Source organism: Periophthalmus magnuspinnatus, chromosome 23, assembly GCF_009829125.3.
Source record: "Periophthalmus magnuspinnatus isolate fPerMag1 chromosome 23, fPerMag1.2.pri, whole genome shotgun sequence".
Lineage (NCBI taxonomy): Eukaryota > Metazoa > Chordata > Actinopteri > Gobiiformes > Gobiidae > Periophthalmus > Periophthalmus magnuspinnatus.
This window is the reverse complement of record NC_047148.1, coordinates 20,852,615-20,868,549: the sequence shown is the minus strand read 5'-3', so window position 1 is coordinate 20,868,549 and position 15,935 is coordinate 20,852,615. Positions and strand designations below refer to the sequence as shown.

The window sequence follows — 15,935 nt, the reverse complement described above, 5'->3', positions numbered from 1 at the left end:
CTCGGAAATTACAACTAATCGAAGTAATAAATATAGTAAAATGTAGTGGGCCCAAAATTGAGCCTTGGGGCACTCCTTTGCTTCTACTTGCGCATGCACTTAAAGATGAATGACTTTTACGCATCTCGTCTGTGGTCTCATCACACACGGGGAGAGGTGGCCACGCACTCAGAACTAGCACCAGTACGGGACAGAAAGACAGTCTGCGGATAAAACAAGGAAAGCGGCATTGAATTAACTGAATTGTGAGACTCACCGCCTCTACCGCCTGGAATGTGGCAGAGGCGCAGTTACAATACAATCCCAGTTACAATACAATCCTTTTTACTGGATCGCGTGATCATTTCTCGGGATAATGTGATCGTTTCTTGGAATTGCCGGAGAGTTTCTTGGGATTCTCTTGCGGGGCTCCTTATTTGTCTGATGGGCCTATTCACCCTGCTCAAGATTGAATTGAACTGAAGAGTCTAACGGCAACTGGACCCAATAAAATGAAATATCTACAACAAATTACTCGGTGGAAAAAGTTTCGGAGGTAGTCATCTGGGTAATTTTTATGAGATTGAGATGTTCTGCCATCCACTATTTATACTGCCCTGAGCTAGATTAGCCCTGTTCTATAAAGGAGGAGTTATGGGCTCTTAGGGCTGAAATTAGTATTTGGCCCAGTGATGCAACATGATCCAATAACAAATAGATAGCTGGAGGTGTTCTTGATTCACACCAAAAACCAGCCGACCAACTCCAGCCAAAAGCAAAAGTGTTATTTGATAGAAACCTTTTCCCTTAATCCACCTTTGCTCCGCTTGTGCTTGAGGAAAGACTGTGGCTGTAGTAATTAAAGGGCAGTTTGTCTTAACACAAGCCTCAGAGCCAAGGGAAGCAGTAACGTGTCAAGATTAACATACAGGTGTTAAGGCTGTTTGGACCGCTGTTATTCCAGGGCCACAGACTTGGCCGATGCCCTCATGTCAACACACACGTCTTAAAATGGGAGCGCACTGCGGTGTGTGCACAGAGCAAAACTCGTCAAAGTAAAGTTGACTCAGAGGTGAGCTGAAATCAAAGCCTTTCACACCAAACAGCATCTGCTTCAGCTTCACATTTCGCCCATTTGAACATAAACAGTCACATGAGTTCACGTTACGTCGCAGATAACGCCACGACTTTACGTGCAGTGGGGATTTGACTGTGCAAACCCCTTTTAGACTCGGTAAACCTGCACTATGTAACATTTCTGGTCAAAGGCACACCTGGAATATTCCATAGTATGACATTTAACTTATCTATCTCTGTAAAAAAGAGCAAAGTACCTCACCATGACAAGTTTTCCGCCAGATCTGTGAAGAGAAATATGTTTTACCAGGTATTTTGTAAGCAGTAAATGCACGATAGCTACAAACATTTGATCGAACAGTGGAACGTTCCAGGCAAAGGAATAACTGTTATTGGAGACGAGAAGGTGGACCCGTCACCAGAAAAGTTACATAGTGCACCTTTAAGTGTAAGTAGCTATGATTCACACAGATATGTCAAGGATTCAAGGATCTATTCTGCATCACACTGAACCACAACTCTCCAAACAATACAAAAACAATGCAAACAACAGTAAACCGTACTTTTTTATCCTTAGAAAACCTAAAAATCAATGGCATCAATCAGCTAAAACCAGCTCTGACAGAAATGATAGCTTCCTGCTGGTATTAGTCTATTCACAAGAAGCAAAATGGTGGTTGGAATCAACTTGTCTACAGGAAAATCGTCTGACACATTCACAGCAATCGAAGAGAAGAGGAAATCTTCGGTGTAAGTTATCAGCCTTCAGTGTCCCGCGGCCTTCCTGTCGACAAGAATGCGAAAAATTATGGTCTGAGGTGTGAAGAGCAACGTGAGAGACATACTGAAGGATCTGCTAACTCACATCAATGCGCTCACTTTTCTACGAAGGCCCGCGCATTCTTTGTCTTGTCTCTTGCTTTTTCGAACCATTTTTCTGACATCCTCCCCCCCTCACTTCGCCATCAGTGCCTTTGACCGCAGCACCGGTATACGAGCTAACCTTCCACGTCACTGGGGGGTCACGCACACACAAAGAGGTCAAGGAGAGGTTGCCGCGGTGCCCCTGAAACGCTGTCGTGTTCCCTAAGGACTCTGGACAATATGTGACAGGGACAGGGTCATAGGGAGGGGGTCATATACTTGACTTCTGTGGGGGTAGTGTTCACATAATGCAAGTACAGCTGCCTGGTGCGTAGGGGGGAGCCCGGCAATGTCACTTTAACAACAAATACAGAGGCCTGGGATCATGGAAAACTATATGTGGAAACAAAGAAAAAACTCCAGGTGATACTCCCCGGCTACAGCTAAGGTTTCATTTACGTTACATATTATCAGATTGTTTCTTCATGGATTCTGTTTACAAGGAGAAATTCCCATTTTGTGTCTTTGTTTTATTTTATTGCCCAATTTAAATCAAAGGTAACCCCCAAAATTAGACTGCAATAACTGTTGGAACTTGTAAAGATTATTTTTGTTATGTAGTTGACAACAAAGAGTGGACCCAGTCTGCCTCAGTCAGACATAGCATTTCCAAAATGATTGTGCATTCAGGATGTTAATTGTCTGAATCAGCTCCATCCCTTCCTCCCCCTCCTCTTTGTCTGGTCCAGCCAATGTCTGCCTCCAGAATGATCTGTCTTCCTCAGAGCGGCTGACAGCTCCCAGTGTCCCTCAATAGGCGCCCCCCTCCTGAACACACGCGCAACGGAGCAGTCACACTCGCATGCAGCCAGATGGGCCTGTGTCCCCCATCGCCAGACTAATGCAGTTTGGGCCCCAGATTAATATTCAGGCAAAGCCCTGGCTCTGTGTAATTGAATCTGGGTGCCATGAGTGTACAACAGGGGCTACTTTAGATGCAAGCAGCCAGCTGCGCCGGGCTCCTGTCGGCCGGCCACAGCCAGAGCCCTGTCCACACACAAACACTCTTGTCTCCACTGCACTCTCTGTTGACACATTCACTCAGCTCTCCCTCCTCCTCTGCAATAACTCTTTTTACTCACATCCACTCTCTTTCTTTTACTACACTGACAAACCTGAGCCCACATTTTTGTCCAATCAAAGGAAGCTGATTGTTGAGCAGAGCAATGATCAACTGTTTCACTATCTCAATCAAATGATATGTCGTGTTTTTTTTCTGGTATTTAGTCTTGATCCTTTGCAGTGACATCGCACTGGGGGTTCATGTATTTGTATTGGCAGAATGTTCAGCAGTTACCATGGTGACACAATACACACATTAGCAAACACAGATAAAAAATGTTTAATATCATCTGAAAACTAAAAAGATTTATACAACCCATTTCCAGGAGCCTGTGATCAATACGAGCGTTCATGGTCCTGTTTAGGTAATTTTCAACAAAAATGTGAAAGTGACTATCTGAAAAAACATTGATTAGTTTAGCTTGAGCACAGAAATCATCTCACCTGTTGTATTTCCACCTAAGTCTGCTGGTTAAGTCTAACTTGAGTAAAAGAGCCTCTAACAGAGCAGTGCTTTCAGTTAGCATCAACATCAGATGAAAAGCATTAATTATAATATATATGTAGACCTTTTTTTTTTCTTTTTTTTTTTGCATTTTTTCATTGTAAACTGTAAAACTGATCTACAACAGAGTGGGTGGAGATAAGGGGCAGGTGAAAACAAGATTTTTCACAGTATTCAGCCTCAAATACAGGACAATGAATGATCACTCAAAACATGAGCTTTTGTATATTTATGGGAAACTGCAGTGTGGGATCATGGGAAATGTAGGCTTTGGATAGGCTCATTCTGTAACCGTAAAGAGAGTTTGAATAATGCCTGGGAGAGATCTCTAGATTACTCAAACATGTGTGGATAGCATATAAAACCTCTTCAGACATGTTTTGATGAGCCCCATTTTTAAAAGTAACACATATTGTCCATTTATGAAGAAACTTGCACTCAGAGTCAAGCTGCTGTTTAATCTAACAACCACGGCAGATATCAGACAAAGTGAGTGTGAATTTATTGATCAGTTATTTGGGTAAATGGCAAAAAAATGTATAAACTTGTAAAATATCCATAATAAATTTCACATTTCTATAGTTTTATCACATTTTGACACAAGCCCAGATGCACAGTACAAAGGCTAAAGTCATCAAACCACATCAGCTTGAGTTTTTTCAGTTCTGTACACTCTTACACACTCATATATCATAAAGAGAATCAAATATTTAGGCTTCTGTTTGATGAGTCTTTCTTTTGATTACGTATGCTTTTAAATCAAAATTTCATTCTGTTTCTATCTCACCAATTTTAACCAAAAAAATAATTTGTTTAAATGATTCACTATAGTAAACACACTTTGACGTTGGGCAAAATATATGACATACATGAAATAAACCTCATTTCAAAGTGGTATAAGAGAAAGAAATAAAAAAAAGACAAAGGTTCAGGCAGCATTTTGCTCAAACACATAAATATTTTAACTCAGCTCAGATACACGTCGGCTCATCAGAAAAACTAACCATATGGTGGGACTCCATCCATGTGTTATAAGGTAGAATGCTATAGCTAACAGTGGAGTTTTAAAGTTTAGCCAAATATTTGTATTAAATTTAAATATTTAACCAATGACACTTCTTGGTTCACTATTTATGATCCATGATACACTTTAAAAAATACATATGAAGCATTACCAAAATCCTAAACATTGATAAGAACCTGAGCTCAAAGAAGTACCGTATTTTCTGGAGTATAAGTCGCACCTTTATTCATAGTTTGGCCGGGGGTGCAACTTAAACTCAGATGTGATTTATATGTGAAATATGTGGGGGGTTTTTCTTCTTCTGTGACTTATACTCCTGTGCGACTTATACTCCTGTATGACTTATACTCCTGTTTGACTTATATTTCTGTGCGACTTATACTCAGGTGCGACTTATACTCCCATACAACTTATACTCCTGTGCGACTTATACTCTGGAAAATACAGTACTCAAAATCAGGGGTGTGGCACAAAATTCTCATCCCGGGGGTCAAATCATTTTGGTGGTCCCACACAAACACGTTGTCTAATTTAAAAATCCCATTACAGACTTTGCGAGGGGCCCCTTAATGCATCGGGCCCTGGGTAAACACTGCCCTTTACCCCCCTCACGTCCAGCGCCCCTGCTCAAAAGGTAAAAGTATTAAACTACCCCTCCCACATCCTCAGTCATACGAGTTGAAATCCAGTATCCAACTATGCAAGATTATTTTTAAGATTACGCTGTCAAAATGACTCAAATCCAGGGGAACATTCAGAATTCAAGTCATTTTAACCAAGACGTTTTTTGGGTTTTTTTGCGGTGTACTTTCCACAGCTGATGAGGACACAGTGGTGCTTTGTCCAGCGATGTGCCCACTCACTATAATTACTATATCGATTTATTATGGAACAATCTTTTTTTGGGAAGTGGGGTTTGTTAAGATCGGATTTGAACTGTAGAGGGTTGAATAAAAAAACATGTACGACTCATTATAGCCGTACGTTTTCATGATGTTTCTGATGTTTTTTTATTTATTTATTGTACTTTTAGGATCATTTCTCACCGGGATTGTCCTGCTTTAGGGTTATTTTGTCCGTGGCATAATTTAATTTCAGTTTTATCGTGTATCGCCTATATTTTTTCCAGCAATACATCGCACTTCAGGATGAGTTACCGTGACAGGCCTGCCCACTGGGATCATCCTCTGACACCTCCGGGCTCCCTTACTTCCTGTTCCCTGGCAGACTGCGCTCATGGACCATACACGTCAACTGGCGCACAGACGCAGCAGTTGATTTGTCACCAGGCTTTTTCTGGCTCCCCCACACCTCCTCCTCTGTCTCACACCCGCTCTCACACTCTGGGTTCATTTGTGGGTTAGCTGGCACAGTTGCTCCTTATTGGATTTCATGTCGACTATGTGACTCATTCCTGTGTTTGTTTTCGGTTGTGCGACCCTTTTTGTTAATGCGCAAAAATGACAAGTGATGGTTATTCCTGATATTTGAAAGGAGAGAGGGATGATTATGACTGATGCATCACTCTGGTTCAGTAAAGCACTTATACTCCGGTGCGACTTATACTCCGGTGTGATTTATACTTCTGTGCGACTTATACTCCGGTGCGACTTATTCTCCTGTGCGACTTATTCTCCTGTGCGATTTATACTCCGGTACAATTTATACTCCTGTGCGACTTATACTCCTGTGCGACTTATACTCCTGTGCGACTTATACTCCTGTGCAATTTATACTCCTGTACGACTTATACTCCTGTGCGACTTATACTCCTGTACGACTTATACTCCTGTGTGACTTATTCTCCTGTGCGACTTATACTCCTGTGCGGCCAAATGCGGCCCACGTCATTTTATGTGGCCTGCAACAAGGCAAATTAAAAGGTGTGACTGTCTTAAAATATCCGTTTATCAGGAGATACACAGTTGAACAGCCATTTTTTCATATCTATGCAAATTCATATGCAATATTTGTAACTTGAATAAGTAATAAATACAGAAATGGTTAATTAACAAGATTAAAACATAGTTACATTTATTTTACGTTACATTTATACTGTCTTACATTTACATCTGGCCCTTGGAGAGCAACCATTTCGCTGATGTGGCCCTTTGTGAAAATGAGTCTGACACCCCTGACTTATACAAAAGTGTGTAAAATTACCACTAGCTTCTTCGGTGGGGTTGATTTAGCGTCCTGAGCGGGCACACCGGGCACGTCGGACGCAGTAATGCCACTCTGCTGCTCATCCTGTGTGTGGCAGTTGTATCTTACCTTCCCAGCTGTTGGTTGGTGCACGGAGAAGCCCGACTTTAACTTGATTAAATCCTTGCAGTGCTCTTATCTGAGAGCGGCAGGACAGGTATGTGTCTCATAGCCTATCATTACTGTGAGACATGTGCTCCACAATCACTAATTATATGCTGCACCTCATTTCCTGTGTGGCTATCGTCACAGACACAGGCCAGGTTACTGCCAAACAAGCTGAAAAGCCACACTCCCTGTCTTTGCTAAACTAATCTTTTTCCTCTGTGTAAATACATAATATTACCTATTTGCAGAAAGCTCATTATAAAAGGAGCGCTAATGGAAAGGTTAAGCAGAGGTTAGCCGTGCGTTTGGAGAATGGTGCGCTCTTTGTTTGAGCAAATACTGTGGGGTATTTTGGTTTTACTCACTGCGAGTCGAGCCTCAATCATGTTTCGCCAACCCACCTCTCTGGACTAAACGGGAAAATATCATTCTAAATAAATCAAATACCATTTCTGATGTAAGAGCAGAAAAGTAATTACTGAGGTTTGAAGCGCACTGCAGTACCACCTGAGCACATCGGATAACGAATATTTGGTTGTTCCGCTTTTAGTTTCACTGTGGCATTGTTTCGATTTCGCTTCTGCAACATCACAAGGTTTATTTCCATCCAGTGTTGCATTAATTTTTCACCCTGATCTCACATTGATGATGGTCGAGTCTGACGCTGCAGCTTCTCCAGCTCATCCCAAAGATTCTCAATGGGGTTAAGGTCTGGACTCTGTGGTGGACAATCCATGTGTGAAAATGATGTCTCTGTCTCTCTCTTTCTGCTTCTCCCTCTCTCTGCTTCTCTGCCTCCCTCTCTGTCTCTTTCTCCCTCCTCCTCTCTGCTTCTGTTTCTCTCACTCTTTCTCTCTCTCTCTCTCATTCTGTGCATCTCTGTCTCTGTGTCTCTCTCTCTCTGCTTCTCCCTTTCTCTGCTTCTCTTTATCGCTCTGCCTCCATCTCTCTCCCTCTGCCTCCCTCGCTCTCGCTTCCTCTCTCTCTGTCTCTTTGTGCATCTCTCTCTGCCTCTCTCTCTCCCTGTCTCTTCCTTCCTCTCTCTCTCTCTTTCTCAGTGCATCTCTCTCTGCCGCTGTTTCTCCCTCTCTCTGCTTTCTCTCTCTATCTGTGCACCGCTCTCTGCCTCTCTCCCTCTCTCCCTCTCTCTCGCTTTCTCTCTCTCTCTGTGTCTCTCTGCTTCTCTTTCTTGCTCTGTCTCCCTCTCTGCTTCTATTTCTCTCTCTCTCAGTGCATCTCTCTCTGCCACTGTTTCTCCCTCTCTCTCTGCTTTCTTTCTCTCTCTGTGCATCTCTCTCTCTCTATCTCTCTCTCTCTCTCGCTTCCTCTCTCTCTTTCTCCTGCCTCCCTGCCTCCCTCTCTGTTTCTATTTCTCTCTCCCTCCCTCTCCCTCTCTCTCTCTCTCTCTCAGTGCATCTCTCTCTGCCGCTGTTTCTCCCTCTCTCTCTGCTTTCTCTCTCTCTGTGCATCTCTCTCCCTCTCTCTCGCTTCCTCTCTCTCTTTCTCCTGCCTCCCTCTCTGCTTCTATTTCTCTCTCCCTCCCTCTCCCTCTCTCTCTCTCTCTCTCTCAGTGCATCTCTCTCTCTGCCGCTGTTTCTCCCTCTCTCTGCTGTCTCTCTCTCTTTTAACCTGGTCATTCAGTATATTCAGGTGTCAGGTGACCTCATTCTGCTGACCCTAGACCCAAACATATTTGCTGAGTTAAATCCAGGCGGTGACTTTTTTTGACCAGTCATAATGTCAAAATGTTTCTGACACATAACTGAAAAAAAAAAAAAAAAAGAAAAACATCTCTTGAGGTTGATTAATGGGAATGAGCCCTAATTTTAGCTGGAACGTCCTCATTGGTTAATTTCACGATACTGGAAATCTGCCCAACAGACCACACATGGGCATGACTCTTTTCTTAAGCGCTGACAGAAGATTAAAGCTTTGCTGTGGTCAGAAAGCCCGCTCTTGTGGCTAACATCACTACATACATATTACTGATGATAAGGTGTTTTTGAGGTTGACGGCTGTAAAGAGACCTGCTTTTCAAATAAGATGACCTGTCTCCGGGAATAGCTGCAACCGACACCAAACACCAACATTTAATGACTAACTAACTTTATCAAGCCAAAACCTTTATACGCCTCGCCACACAAAACCAGCAGAGCCAAAGTGTGCCAAAGTGTGCCAAAGTGTGCTGCTGTAGTGCGCTCCATGCAGATGAGCATATTAGCAGCATGAGTAATTAAGCCAGATGTTGTGTTCTGCCAGAGCCTCGTGAGGTGCAGAAAGAAAGAAGCAGTCTCAGGAGGTGTGGTACGGGACGGGCAAAGGCAAAGAGAATGGCACAGCACGATACTGAACAGGGACGCCCATGACTATATGTTTATACAGTACTTTAAAAAGACACTCAGTACGTGGGATTAACTAATCAGAGAAGAGTTCATGCATTCAAATGGGTCTAAAGCAACACCCCACAATAATATGTTCCAAGAAAGTTGTTAAGGAGGTCCAAGAACATAAAATAAAGCATCAAATTATAGTTATTTTTTAAGTGCCAAATGATTCAGACTGGATCTCCTCATACTTTGCGTGCTTTACATAAAAACCTGCAGTCTGATGTTTGCTGCACACACGACTAATGCGTGCGTTCCTCCAAAGAAAAGCCCTGCAGTTGTGTTCTTGATGTCTGGACCATTTAGTCCATGAAGACGACAGTGGAGACATGTCACATCTTCCATCACTAATGCGTTGGGGGCGGGTGCACTCCTGACGCCCCGAGGCAGACTTCTGGTTCTGGTAATCTTCAAATCTGATCTCTAATGCCCTCTCACACCCAAACACTTGTCTAAAATGTTCCCAAAAAGCCCGCCTTCTGTCCCTGTTGTCTGCCTCTTTTGGACCTGATGGGCTGGTCTTAGTCTCCGTGTTGTGAGTGGGCTGAAGGTCATCAGTGGAGAGAGGCCATCGTCTAGAGCCAAACGATGCAGTGGCACGAGTCTCACTTCTTTAGTTTGTATGTTTTGTTGGTTTTGCTGTTTAGGCCATTTTCAAATCTATAATTTCTGCTCAGTCAAAATAGTGTTCTTTTCTGGAAGTTGTGAGTGAAAATAACTTAAGGATTTCCTTAAAAGTCTTCATTTTCTTAAATCTAAATGTATCAATCTTAATAGAGATATCTCACAAATCTCATCTCGAGTACACGAGGGGAAGTCGAGTCATATTTCACGTCTCTGTTGTTTACATTGTGTATCTGCCAACGCTGTCAACATGGGCATGTTCACAGCACATACCAGACCTTAGATGGGCCCGGATGCATCCGGGGCACCTCTCAGAGAGGCGTGACATTCAAATCAGTCCGCGGGAAAATTGGATCCCATCCACTGTTTAAATTCCACAGACTTCGAACATGCAGTTGCTTAGCAACAGCCGAGCTGTATCCTTCTTTAATTTCTACATATTCTAGTTTTGACTCAGAGGTAACGATCAGTGAACCTCATGAAGACGCAGCCTGAGATAAACAAAACTACACACTTTCACTTTTGTCATTTGTTTGAATTAATTATGTCCACATTATGTCATATTTATTTTGCCATTTTGATACAGATAGTGAAAGTATAGTCTAGTAAGTCATAAAAATGCTAAACACCTCCTCCACTGAAGACTGGGCTACACTAAAGTAAATAATGATATGGCAGAGACATGAGCAGAGCTGGAGGGCTTCCCTTTAGTGTTCGCACAAAGGAATAACGCTCAGATCAAAGTGCTGAAATGGAAATTGCTGCATGTTTCCATTGAGTGTGTGGTAGTGGCTCAGAGTGTTGAGTGTGTGGTGGTGGTGGTGGTGGTGTAGCAGCTCTGTGGAGCTGTGCTTCTTTTGTATGTGCTGCTCTAATCACTATAATAACTTCTCCTGCTCAACATCACACAGCCCAGGGGTGCTCTGTTCTGTGAGCCTGTTCTGCTTACAGCTCCCTGCGAGTCACACTCATTTCTCCTCCAACAATGTCTCCACAAAAATATTCCCGTGGACATGTGTCTGACGGAGATGACGTCTCGTTGCCGTTCAGCGTGTGCTCAGTGTGGCGGAGGGAAGCCATGTGGTCCAGTGTATTCTCATCAACGTCACTCAGTGGTCTGGTGGGGCCGTTTCACTTTGAATGCAGTGTGGATGAGATGCTGCCAACCTCTGACGTTTTTAAACCAACTGCATCAGCGCCCACTGGCTCTGCTCACACTCAACCTATTTTATTACAATACAACTGACGCGTATCATTATGGGAATTTATACTGTTTCCAATAAGGCCTTTGGATACATGTTCAGGACTGTAAATCTGTGTAACGCTTTGGACCGCAGAAAGTTCTAACTTATAAACTCAAATTCAGCTGTAAGAATCTTAACATGTTCTGACTATTTACTGTCCAATGTTTTGTAATTAAGAAAAAAACAGCATTAGTATCATTAGTTATCAGTAAAAGTTATATTTCGTTCTTGGGACACAGATGTACACACAGTTCCTTTAAGATGCTGTAGTGTTTTTGTTTGTTTGCTTGTTGTTTTGTTTTGTTTTGTTTTCCACCGTACTGTATTAACTCTCCCAAGTGTGATTACAACATAGTACTTATATTTTATACAACCATAGCACTAGGAGTCTACAATTGACCATGATATACTGATATTTCCGTTTCCTAAGAACAAAGTGTCTCTAGACATTTGACTTTGGAATCTCATTAGAACAAACTGTTTTTCTGTTAATTAGCCCTGTGTCCGACTGCTGCGAGTATGGGGGGTCCAGCCTTGGCGTGTTTGTTTGGAGAATGCAGTTCCATGTAAGACGTGGAAGTACGTCAGGGCAGGGCAACAGGAAGAGAGTACTCAGGCTCTTGTGACGACAGCGGCGGCTCTGAGTGAAGACCTGACCGGGATCAATGCAAACTCACAGTAAAAGAAAGTACGTTAAAGTAGAATGTTGAGTATTTTATGGGACTTTAAACTGTCTAGGTCTAGGTAAAAGGGTGAAGAGTGAAAACAGCACTCAGTATCAGGCCTGACGTTTAAATGAAGACGTCAACATGGATTTCAGACTAAGTTAAACGTGTGCTGCAAACACCAGTGTAAAGACCTTCACAGAACCTGTCTTGAATTCCCTGTTTGATTGAAAATAGAGTTAATGAATTGAAAAGGCGTAACAGCAGAGCGTCTGCCGGGCTGGACTGTGTAAGACTCTCACAGCTCAGACTCCTCTCTGTGGTAAGTGAGCACATAATTCGATTGAAAGTACAGTTACAGTAGACTTCACTCCTTTATGTCTCGCTCTGCCTGGATCAGAGCAGTGGCAGCTTTGATCTGGCTCTTCATCTAACAAGGCCCCGGGGTCCACTGTACCCAGGTCCATCTGCACCGTGCATATCCACACACCGCCCCTGTTTGTACATACTTAAGGAGCTCAATAAGTTAGTGCTCGTGTCAAACTGTAAATTTGCCCTCTGGGATCCATTCCTCAAGAATGTTCTTCTTTCTAAGACTTGAGTGTTATTAGTGAAGGCTATCGCAGACTATTAGTGAGGCGGCTTGGTTGGCGGCGCGCTTCTCTGGGAGTTTAATTGGCATGAAAGTACGATTCTATACATTGCTATGGGGCTCTGCGATTAACTGGAGCATCATTACGCCTTCTATATGATCCTCAGTGAAGGAGCTGTGAATCTTAAACATAAGAACAGAAAGTACTCTCTCGTCTAATGTGTTACTGACTTAAGTGAACTTTCCACTACATCTTCAGTAGGAAAAGTGAAGATTTTTATTCCAGCAGGTATTTCCAGATTTTATGAAATGACTGGAAAATAAAATGTATTATTTACTGCACAAGGATTATGACTCGTGTTGTTGTAAATCAAGTCTGTCAAGTCTGTCGCTGTCTGCTCAAACAGGATGTGCTGCGGTCACGGTCTGATTCAGAAAGTGCGATTAAATTAACCATTTCCTTTGTAGTATGTCTCTGCATATTACACAATTTGTTAAGAACCATGTTACACCAAAAGCACTTATGCCCTTAAATAGAATGTCTTAAAACTCACACTATAATAATCTACAGTGATAGTATTGTAGTAGAACTCAACAAACAAATATCAGAAAAAGCAGTGTTCAGACATGTCATTCAGTGAATATATGACTTTAATATTGTTCTATTAAGTGAGTTAAGTTTATGCAATTTTGCTTTGTTCGATTGTCAAACATGAGTATGGTTAACAAAACATATAAAGACATAAAGTGCTTTGGCCAGGTCCATTAAGAGTTTGGTGACAGGGTGAGGACTTTTTAAGAGGTGTATTTTGCTAATGGGTGAGGGGGGGTGGGGGGGGTGAGGGGGTGAGGGGATGTGCTCCAGCCAGCTCGTCTCCTGCTGGAGGTAGTGCGTTTGTGAGAGGGATTCCCACTCCTCTGAAGTCTGGCAGGCCGTATCTGGTTACTCCTGTCGTCCTGCCATGATTACCCTGCGCTCACATTCCACAGACCTCATTTACTCCAATCCACAGAGGAATCCCACCATGTCAGCACTGCGGCCAGACACACCAGTCTACAGCTCTGTGCACGGCCAGGCCTACACTCACTGTGTTTCAAACCACTTTAGTCAGTCGAATGTTCCTTTGAAACGACTTTCTCATCTAAAGAGTGCTCTTTAGAGTTGGATAGAACATCTGCCTGCAGTCCAGGCTGGGTTTGCTGTTGTGGTGATAACCTGGTTGTAAAATGTAGAAATCTGTAATCCGCACAAAGGTGTTTGCAGCTCACACCAAACTGTGAGGGGAGCCGTGGTTCTGCGGTGCCCTCCTCCTGGAAGGAATGCAGCTCCCTCAGGCAGGCCCCAGTCTGCTGCTCCAGCTACAGCAGACAGGCCCCGGTCTGCTGATCCAGCTACAGGGCCCAGTCTGCTGCTCCAGCTACAGCAGACAGGGCCCGGTCTACAGGGCCCAGCTCTGCCTTTACACAATCAAGGGAAAGGCTCTGTGGATGTCTTGCATTTGAATGCTGTCTTCTTCCTATAGGTAAAAATAAATTTGTCATTTCTTTATTAAAGTCAGCTCGAAAGCAGAGACATCACCAGAGTGCAGTATGGGGGATTCTGACCTCTGTAGGAGCCCAACAGACAAAGGAGTGCAATAATCAGGAGGCAGAGGTAATGGCTCTTTCTATACATGATTGAAAAAGAAAGGCGAGAGGATATTGCAGCCATCCCATGCCTGCCTCATGCTGATATTGGACCTATCAATCATTTTTCAAGTAGCATGTGCTCTGACATTTGCCTTGATTTATCAGTGCAATAATACATACACAATGTGTTTGAATACTCAGTGAAAGGCAGAGCATCTGAGCAGAGCCTGTGCTGCTGATTTAATGTGATGTGATTGGTGATTGTGAGGGCTGAGGGAATCATTTATAAAAAATGGGGAGACTTGCAGGAAAATGAATTTTTGCTTTTCCTCACAATTTAATAAGTCACAACTCAAGCGTCAGGGAAGCGAAGCCCTTGTGAGAAGAATCAAATATGTATGTAAAGAAATACATATTTAAACAGCTTATCAACTGTTATGTGTGTTCAGATGTGAGTTTGAGTCCTAATTCGTTTGCTTAACTAGGACAATACAAACTAATATAGCAGCATGTGAGTCAGATTTGTGAATGAAATCCCTGTGAGTAAAAGGAAAAGCATCGCCTGGTCCATCTAAATTTACATTTTTAAGTAGTAATGTGTGCGTATGTGGCACTACCACTGTTCCTTGTGTTTATATTGTGTTTCCAGTGATTTATGTGATTCATTGAGGCTCACAGTGACTGCAGGCCATGCAAGGGATTAAACACGCATGAGAATGCCAGAAGTGACTGTGCTCTTCTTTCCACCCCCAACCTGACATACAGCCTATAAACGCGGCTAGACTGTCCCCACCCTCCCTCTCCAGACCTGACCCAGCCAGGCACAGCCCCCTCCTGCGGGGCCCGCAGTCAGACACAAACTAAAGGGTCTTATCTGCCCCTTGGGGAGCAGGAAGCCAGGACTATGGCTCCAGCTTTGTGTCGACTTTGTGCATTTCACATGTATAAAAGCACGTGCACACAGCTCTGCACACATGAGCACACATACTGTATGGCTTACTTGCACATATGCAAGCCCATTGTTTGGAATAATGTCGTTTGATGTCAGTCCTATCGGATGTCTAAAAATAAAATGCCAGTAGCATACTGTGTTTCATGCAGAGTCCACATTAGAAAGTACATCCAGAGCACACAACAGGCACAGGGATGTTTACATAAAGCCAGTGTCAAATGACATATTAATCAGGGAAGACGCTAATGTGAAAAGGTCAAGGCACATTCAGATACAAAGAACCTCCACCCCCATTAACACCACATACAGGGTTACAAGGCCCCACCTACTGCTACCCCCACCCACAGGACACCAGCACCTACACACATTAAGCTATAGGTGCTGCCTTTGTGTGGAACAATATACAACATCCACTATCCACATCCAATGCATAGACTTCTATAGTGTGTGTGTGTGTGTGTGTGTGTGTGTGTGTGGGGGTGTGTGTGTGTGTGTGTGTGTGTGTTTGGGTGTGTATGTGTGTGCGTGTGTACATGTCTGTGCGTGCGTGTGTTTGTGTGTGTGTTTTGTCAGAATTTAAGTTTTGACTTTGAGAGAAAAAGCCCATTATAAAAAAATTTGTTTTTTTTAAATACACAGGTGATTTTATTTAATTACATAAAACCAAAATCAGAAATGCTGAGTCGAAATGTGACCATAATCTGAAATAGCTTAAATGGAATTATTGCTTTCAGTATTAGGGTCAGTCTGTCTGAGGGAAGACATGGCTTAGACCAGCACACGCACGCTCCCACACACACACACACACACTGCCCACACACACTGCTGCCATTACTCAGTGTTCAGAGCTAGGATTTTTATTAGGAAAAAGTGTATGATGTCAAGGAACAGAATACCAGCATTTTGTACTAATTAAAACACTGCACACTGAGACAATAGTGGCTGGAAGGTAAGAAGAAAG

At 43.0% G+C, this 15,935-nt stretch overlaps 1 protein-coding gene across 1 annotated transcript in view; it reads right to left on the bottom strand.

Moving 5' to 3' along the window:
* Positions 1 to 15,935, bottom strand: part of dym (dymeclin) — an 87,672-nt gene that overhangs the window by 24,838 nt on the left and 46,899 nt on the right. The gene's annotated exons all lie outside the window — the stretch shown is intronic.